This window comes from Rhinopithecus bieti, unplaced genomic scaffold, assembly GCF_001698545.2.
Source record: "Rhinopithecus bieti isolate Rb0 unplaced genomic scaffold, ASM169854v2 scaffold_6782, whole genome shotgun sequence".
NCBI lineage: Eukaryota > Metazoa > Chordata > Mammalia > Primates > Cercopithecidae > Rhinopithecus > Rhinopithecus bieti.
The window spans coordinates 2,364,899-2,371,650 of record NW_016805866.1 but is presented as its reverse complement, the minus strand read 5'-3'; the positions used below and the strand labels follow the sequence as shown (position 1 = coordinate 2,371,650).

The 6,752-nt window shown below is 36.9% G+C and overlaps 1 pseudogene; it reads right to left on the bottom strand.

Annotated features, from left to right (window-relative positions):
- Positions 1-4,928: 4,928 nt before the first annotated feature.
- On the bottom strand, positions 4,929-6,328 carry LOC108530791 (elongation factor 1-alpha 1 pseudogene; annotated as a pseudogene).
- Between the last annotated feature and the right edge of the window lie 424 nt (positions 6,329-6,752).

Sequence of the window (6,752 nt, the reverse complement as noted above, 5' to 3'; positions counted from 1 at the left end):
AACAAAAACCACACACATACATAGGCAGACACACACACAAACAAGCACACACGCACACACAAACACATACACACACAGAGAGATATATAGAATACTATGACAAAACTTAATCTGGTTTCCATTTATAGAAACACAACCCTAAAATAGCAATGTAGACTTTTGTTTCAAATTCATATGAGACAGTCATCATAAGAGACTCTAATTTGGCCATAAAACAAGTCTCAAATAAATTGCAAGATTAAAATCATACAGAGAAGTTTCTCTGGCTCCAATAGAATGGAACCAAATTCAATAACAAGATATCTGGAAAATTTCCAAATATTTGGAACTTAAGCAACGTACTTCTAAATAACCCAAGAGTGAAAGAAGAAATCACAAGGGAAATTACATTACCTATTTAGAACCAAATGAAAATTAAAATACATCAAAATTTGAAAGATGCAGCTAAAACAGTTCTTAAAGGAAAACTTACGGTCTGAGATACTTATATTAGAAAAGATACATGGTCTAAAACATGATCCAAATGGTAACCACAGGAAACTAGAAAAGCAAATTAAATCCAAAGTATACAAAGAAGGGAAATAATAAAGATAACAGAAGTCAATGCAATAGAAATGGAAAGAACGTAGAAAAAAATAATAAATTCAAAAGCTGCTTCTTTGAAAGTTCAATAAAATTGATAAATGTCTGGAAATATTGATCAAAGGGAAAAAGAGAGAAGACGTAAGGAACGTTTCCTACCCCATGGTAAGCATCCTCAACATGTTTCTTTAGTAATATTTAAAAATTGGTAGGGACTGACGACTACTATGTGCCACCCATTTTGTTCTCTTTCCAAATGAGGGTATTTATTGATGTTACTTGTCACTCTTCCATCAAAATATGCTCAGGAGAGGTGGAGGTAAACAGGCAAATCATCTTTTTGAGTCAGAAAACAACAGATGTTGGCAAGAATGCAAAGAAAATGGAACACTTACACACTGTTGGTGGGAATGCAATTTACGTTTACAACCTCTGTGGAAAGCAGTATGGAAGTTTCTCAAAGAACTAAAACTAGAGCTACCATTTGACCAAGCAATCACACTACTGGATATCTACCTAAAGGAATATAAATTATTCTAGCAAAAAGACACCTGCCTTGTATGTTTATTGCAGCACTGTTCACAATAGCAAAGTCATGGAATCAAGCTAAGTGCCTATCAACAGCAGATTGGATTAAAAAAAATGTGGCACATATATCACAGATTACAGCCATTAAACAAAGGATGAAATCATGTATTTTGTAGCAATATGGATAGAGCTGGAGGCCATTATCCTAAGTGACATGACTCAGAAACAGAAAATCAAATACTGCATGTTTTCACTTACAAGTGGGAGTTAAACAGTGGGTACACATGGACATACACAGAGAACTAACAGACACTGGGAACTCCACAAGAGGGCAGGGTGGGAGGGGAGTGACAGTTGAAAAATTACCTACTGCGTACAATGTTCACTCTTCAGGGAAGGGTGCACTAAAAGCCCCGACTTCATCACTATGCAATATATCATCAAACAAAACTGTAGGAGATTGGTCAGAGTGGTGGGAGAAACTATAGGGAAAGGAGTAGGTCTTCTGAAAGGTCAGAAGACTCTGCACAGCTTTGGGTGAGAATGGATGAAGACAGCTGTTCTCTAGCCCTGAGGCAGAGGGCATGGAGTAGGTACAAGGGAGTGTAGGGGAATTTATCTTAAACAGGTTTCTTTACTTATGTTGACCAGGAGCTAACCTTTTATCATCCAGGCTTCATGAGGTTCCCTGAAAGGGGAACAATAAATGTTAATTACCCACAGATTGTGTTTGCTCCAGGCTTTCGACATTGTGCCTACACTGAATAAAGGCAAGCTCCAGCTTCTCAGGGCTGCTGCAGTTTGGCCACGAGAGCCCACCAGTCCCCTAGCTGCTCTTACACTGCATACCTGTGTCTGAGTACTCTTTCCATCTATCAGTTGGCCAGGGTCCATGAAACAGACCTGGTACAAAACTGCACATATATCTTGGGAATCTACAAAATTAAAATTAAAATTTTTTAATTAAATTATTTTAATTTTAAAAAAATTAATATATTTTTGTGATAGTACTAGTTTGGGGTAGTTTTGTTGGTTTACCGTTTAGTGCTTTTGTTCATTCTTTTCCCACTCAAGAATCACATCTGGAACTGATAAAATATGATCACAAAATACTATTTTGAGCCAACATCAAGATGGAATGGGACTTTGGAGAAATATATTTTGGGAAAGGGCAAGGGAATTTCTATGTAGGAGCAAACAAGACAGCAACTATGTAGGTTGTATTATTTTGCTTACGTATTTACTACTAGATGGGCTGGTGTGAACTCCTCTACAGGAAACGGGTATTCCTGCAGAGAATTACATATACTAACCCATTGCCATGACTTGCAGAGCCTCCTAAGAGAAGAGTGCACTTCCCACTAGAACTCAGCCTGTAATTGCCTGGTCCATCATTGAAAGCCACAGGATCTATCACTCCAACAAGTAAAGACATAGCACAGCCATATGTGGCCTGAAACCAATGCAGTTTGGGTGACTGTATTTAAAAAAAAAACAGAACACAAAATTGTGACTATAAAGTTACAAGTGAAAATACTTACTTAAAATGAAAAAATAAGTTAAAAAGTTACAAATTTCAAAAAGCTGACAAAGTTATCAAACATCACAAAGTCCAGAAAATGCATAGTATTTAGACTGACACATACCTGTAATATTTTTTCCTATATATTTTGGTTACACATGCTTTGTTTTTTTTACATGACTTTTGTAAAAGGGAAAAAAGTTCTTCCTAAAGAGAAAAAAAGTATTCTTTCACTTAACCTGGTAGATCAAAAAATTTATATTTTCATTAGGATAGTTAGAAAAGTTTATTTCAACCGTCACAACTCCTGATTAGTAATTCCTTACAGTCGACTAGTCCATACATACTTTTAAACTCCCGACCTCATGTGATCTGCCCACCTCGGCCTCCCAAAGTGCTGGGATTACAGGCATGAGCCACTGCACCTGGCCTGTTCATAAATTTTAAATGGAAACATAAACCAAAAGCTTATAAGAATATACAAGAGAAGGAACAGGGTGAGGAGACAGGGACAAAATATACTGAATATACTTTGTTTTGAAGATCTGACTTTGAAGCCTGTAACTATTTATCATAAGTTTAAAACAAAATTAAACAAAAATGAAAGCCCCTTAAAATCAAAACAAAACTGAAACAAAAGAAACTGTGTACCATGCAAAGAATAATTATTTCAAATGACTTTAAAGCACAATAATTTGAGCCTATATGCCTAGTGTGATATATTGTAAAGAATAATAAACTGCAAAGAAATTCTTAAATTTTTCCACTATCATATTGATAGTAATAATATTCTTTAGATAATTGTGATACTGTTATGTGTGTAAAATTCACACATGCACAACACACACACAGCCGGATTAATCGTGTAATAATTATGTCAGTGTAGTTAGGACGTAACCTAACTACATTGACTTTTAACAAAAGTGAAAATAAATCATAAAATATTATATTCAAAAGGATAAAACTCTGTAACATTACATTTCAGTTGGAAATATAGTAGTTACTTATTTTCTTTTAAAAAATATGTTTTAATTCCTTCCATTAAAAAAAAATCTTAAAAAAAAATAATCAATCACCACTTCTAATGCCTTAATAGCAATTTCTAAATTCTATTTCCTAAGAAAGGAACAGGGCTCTTCAAAAAATAGTTTATTCCAGGCAGAGGGCAGAGAATGTACATGAAAGCCTAGAAAGCCTCGCTGTACTAGAAAGTAAAAAAGCTATAAAAGATTATTGAAGCTTTACAAATAGCGCTCAGAAGCAAATTCAATTTAAGCATCAAAAAGAATAAAAACTGTGATACACTGAAATACACAGAATCTGTTTAGAAAAGTAATTTCATTATAATATGAAAAAATCCCACATCTGTCATGGTTAGAGAATGTTAGCAGAACAACTCATTGGTCTGAAACTGATAAAAGGAAAAAATCATACACAATGTGCTAACATACTCATGAAACAATGCTGGCATGAACACAGACAACTACTAAAGATGGTTACATCTGAGAGGTGGGCCCAAGAACAAGGGGGAATGTAAAAGGGACTTTTACTTTTCACCCATACCCATCTACATTGTTTGACTTTTCTCAATACCATGAATATTGCCTCTAATATTTTAAACTTATTATTTTTTTAAAAGAATACCTTGGAAAAATTGATGGATAGTTGAATCCATGATAAGTTACTTAGAGAAGTTGGAATATATCTGGTGAGAATTCCTAATATTTTAAGAAAACCAACCATCTTGCCATTACTCATCCTTGTATCACCATCAGAAATTCAATCCTCAACTGTGTGACCCCAGGATTGATCCACAGAAGCAATTTAGGCTCTTGAAATGTTCTTCATATTCCTTTATCTTCCAAACTTTATTTTTCCTCATTAAGCTTTGTTTTAATGGGTCCCAAAATTCTGTGATAGATTCTTGGTCAAGTTGTTTCCATTAAAATGTACAGATTTTAAAAACTAATAACTTAAAACTGCCACACACACACACACACACACACACACAAATCCACAAAACATTCTCCTTTCCTTGTGATTTTTTTACGATGCAGTGTTATCATTAACCAGCCTTTAACTATTAACCTTAAATGGCAATTGAAATAAATAATTCTGAGACTATTCTTCCACCACTGATTAAAACCCATTTATGCTTAGCGTTCCATTATTGGAACGCTAAGCATGTGGGAGTTATTTATATCCTACTGCTCAAGGTCATTGCCAAGGTCTGAATGCAAAAGTTCAAAAAAAAAAATGCAACTTCAGGCATAAAAGCTGAAGACTAGCATGGCAGGTATTAGGGGTAATATTCATTTAACCTTCCAAGCTTTCTGGGCAGTCTTGGTGACCTTGCCAGCTGCAGTAGGATTCTTGTCCCCTGCTTTGATGACATCCATAGCAACTGTCTATCTTATATCACAAACAACAAAACAACCCAGAGGAGCACTGTGAGAGAAGCTCTCAACACACATAGGCTTGCCAGGAACTATACCAAAAATGGCAGCATCACCAGACTTCAAGAATTTAGGATCATCTTCCAGCTTCTTATCAAAATGGTGATCCATCTTTTCCTTCAGTTCAACAAACTTGCAAGCAATGTGAGTTGTGTGTTAATCCATTACAGGGGCATAACCAACACTGATTTGACCTGGATGGTTCAGGACAGTTACCTGGGCAGTGAAGCCAGCTTCTTCCATTGGTGGGTCATTTTTGCTGTTACCAGCAGTGTTGCCACAATGAACATCTTTGACAGGCACATTTTTGACATTGAAGCTTACATTGTCCCCAGGAAGAGCTTCACTAAAAGCTTCATGGTACATTTCAACACATCTTTAGTTGTAATGTTGACTGGAACAAAGGTGACCATGGTGCCGGGTTTGAGAAACCCAGGTTTCACTCAGCCCACAAAGATAGTATCAGTACCACCAATTCTGTAGACATCCTGGAGTGGTAGATGCAAGGGCCTGTCAGTTGGACAAGTTGGTGGTAGGATGCAGTCCAAAGCTTCAGGCAGTGTGGTCCCACTGGCATTGCCATCTTTACGGGTAACTTTCCATCCCTTGAACCAAGACCTGTGAGCACTTGACTTCAGCATGCTGTCACCCTTCCAACCAGAAATGGACACAAATGCTACTGTGTCAAGGCTATAGCCAATTTTCTTAAGGAAAGTACTGATTTCCTTAACTATTTCCTTGTATCTCTTCTGACTGTGGAGTGACTCAATGGAATCTATTTTGCTAACATCAACGATTTGCTGTTTCACACCCAGTGTGTAAGCCAGGAGGGCGTGCTCCTGGATCTGCCCATTCTTAGAGATGCCGGTTTCAAATTCACCAATGCCAGCAGCAACAATCAGGACAGCACAGCCCACCCGAGATGCGTCTGTAACCATGTTTTTGATAAAGTCTCTGTGTACTGGGGCATCAATGATAGTCACATAGCACTTGCTGGTTTCAAATTTCCACAGGGAGATATCAATAATGGCATCACGCTCAGGCTCAGCTTTTAGTTTATCCAAGACCCAGCCATATTTGAAGGAGCTTTTTCCCTCTCAGAAGCCTCCTCCTCAAATCTTTTGATTATTCTTTTGCCAATACCACCACATCCGTAGATCAGATGGCCAGTAGTGGTGGACTTGCCTGAACCTAAGTGTCCAATGATGGCAATGTTGGTTGGAGTCTTCTCTTTTCCCATTTTGGCTTTTAGGCCATGTTTTTCGTGACCCTTGTGTTCTAGCAGCAAATCCATTGTGAAAACACCCAAACTTTATTGTAATGGATGCTTTCCAGCCTTCTCTTGGCTACTGATATTGAAGGTGCATCCCAGTTCTTTGTTCTAGTCCGCTTAACAAATTCTGAATCTCTCATCCTTGTAACTTTTAAATATCTATCTCCCAAGTCACTATCACCTGTGAATACCATAAGAATTTTTCTTTCAGAGACTTTTAATGACTTCTTGCAAAGTATTATTTACTCTAGTTTCCTCTTAGGATTCTAGGGCTGACTATCTAAATAGTATAATGTTGAGTTCTTGGCTGTTTCCTACTTCTGCCCACATATATTCCATTCCACAGGATACAGTCCTTCCTAAAAGACAGAAAATACTTCGATGCATATAA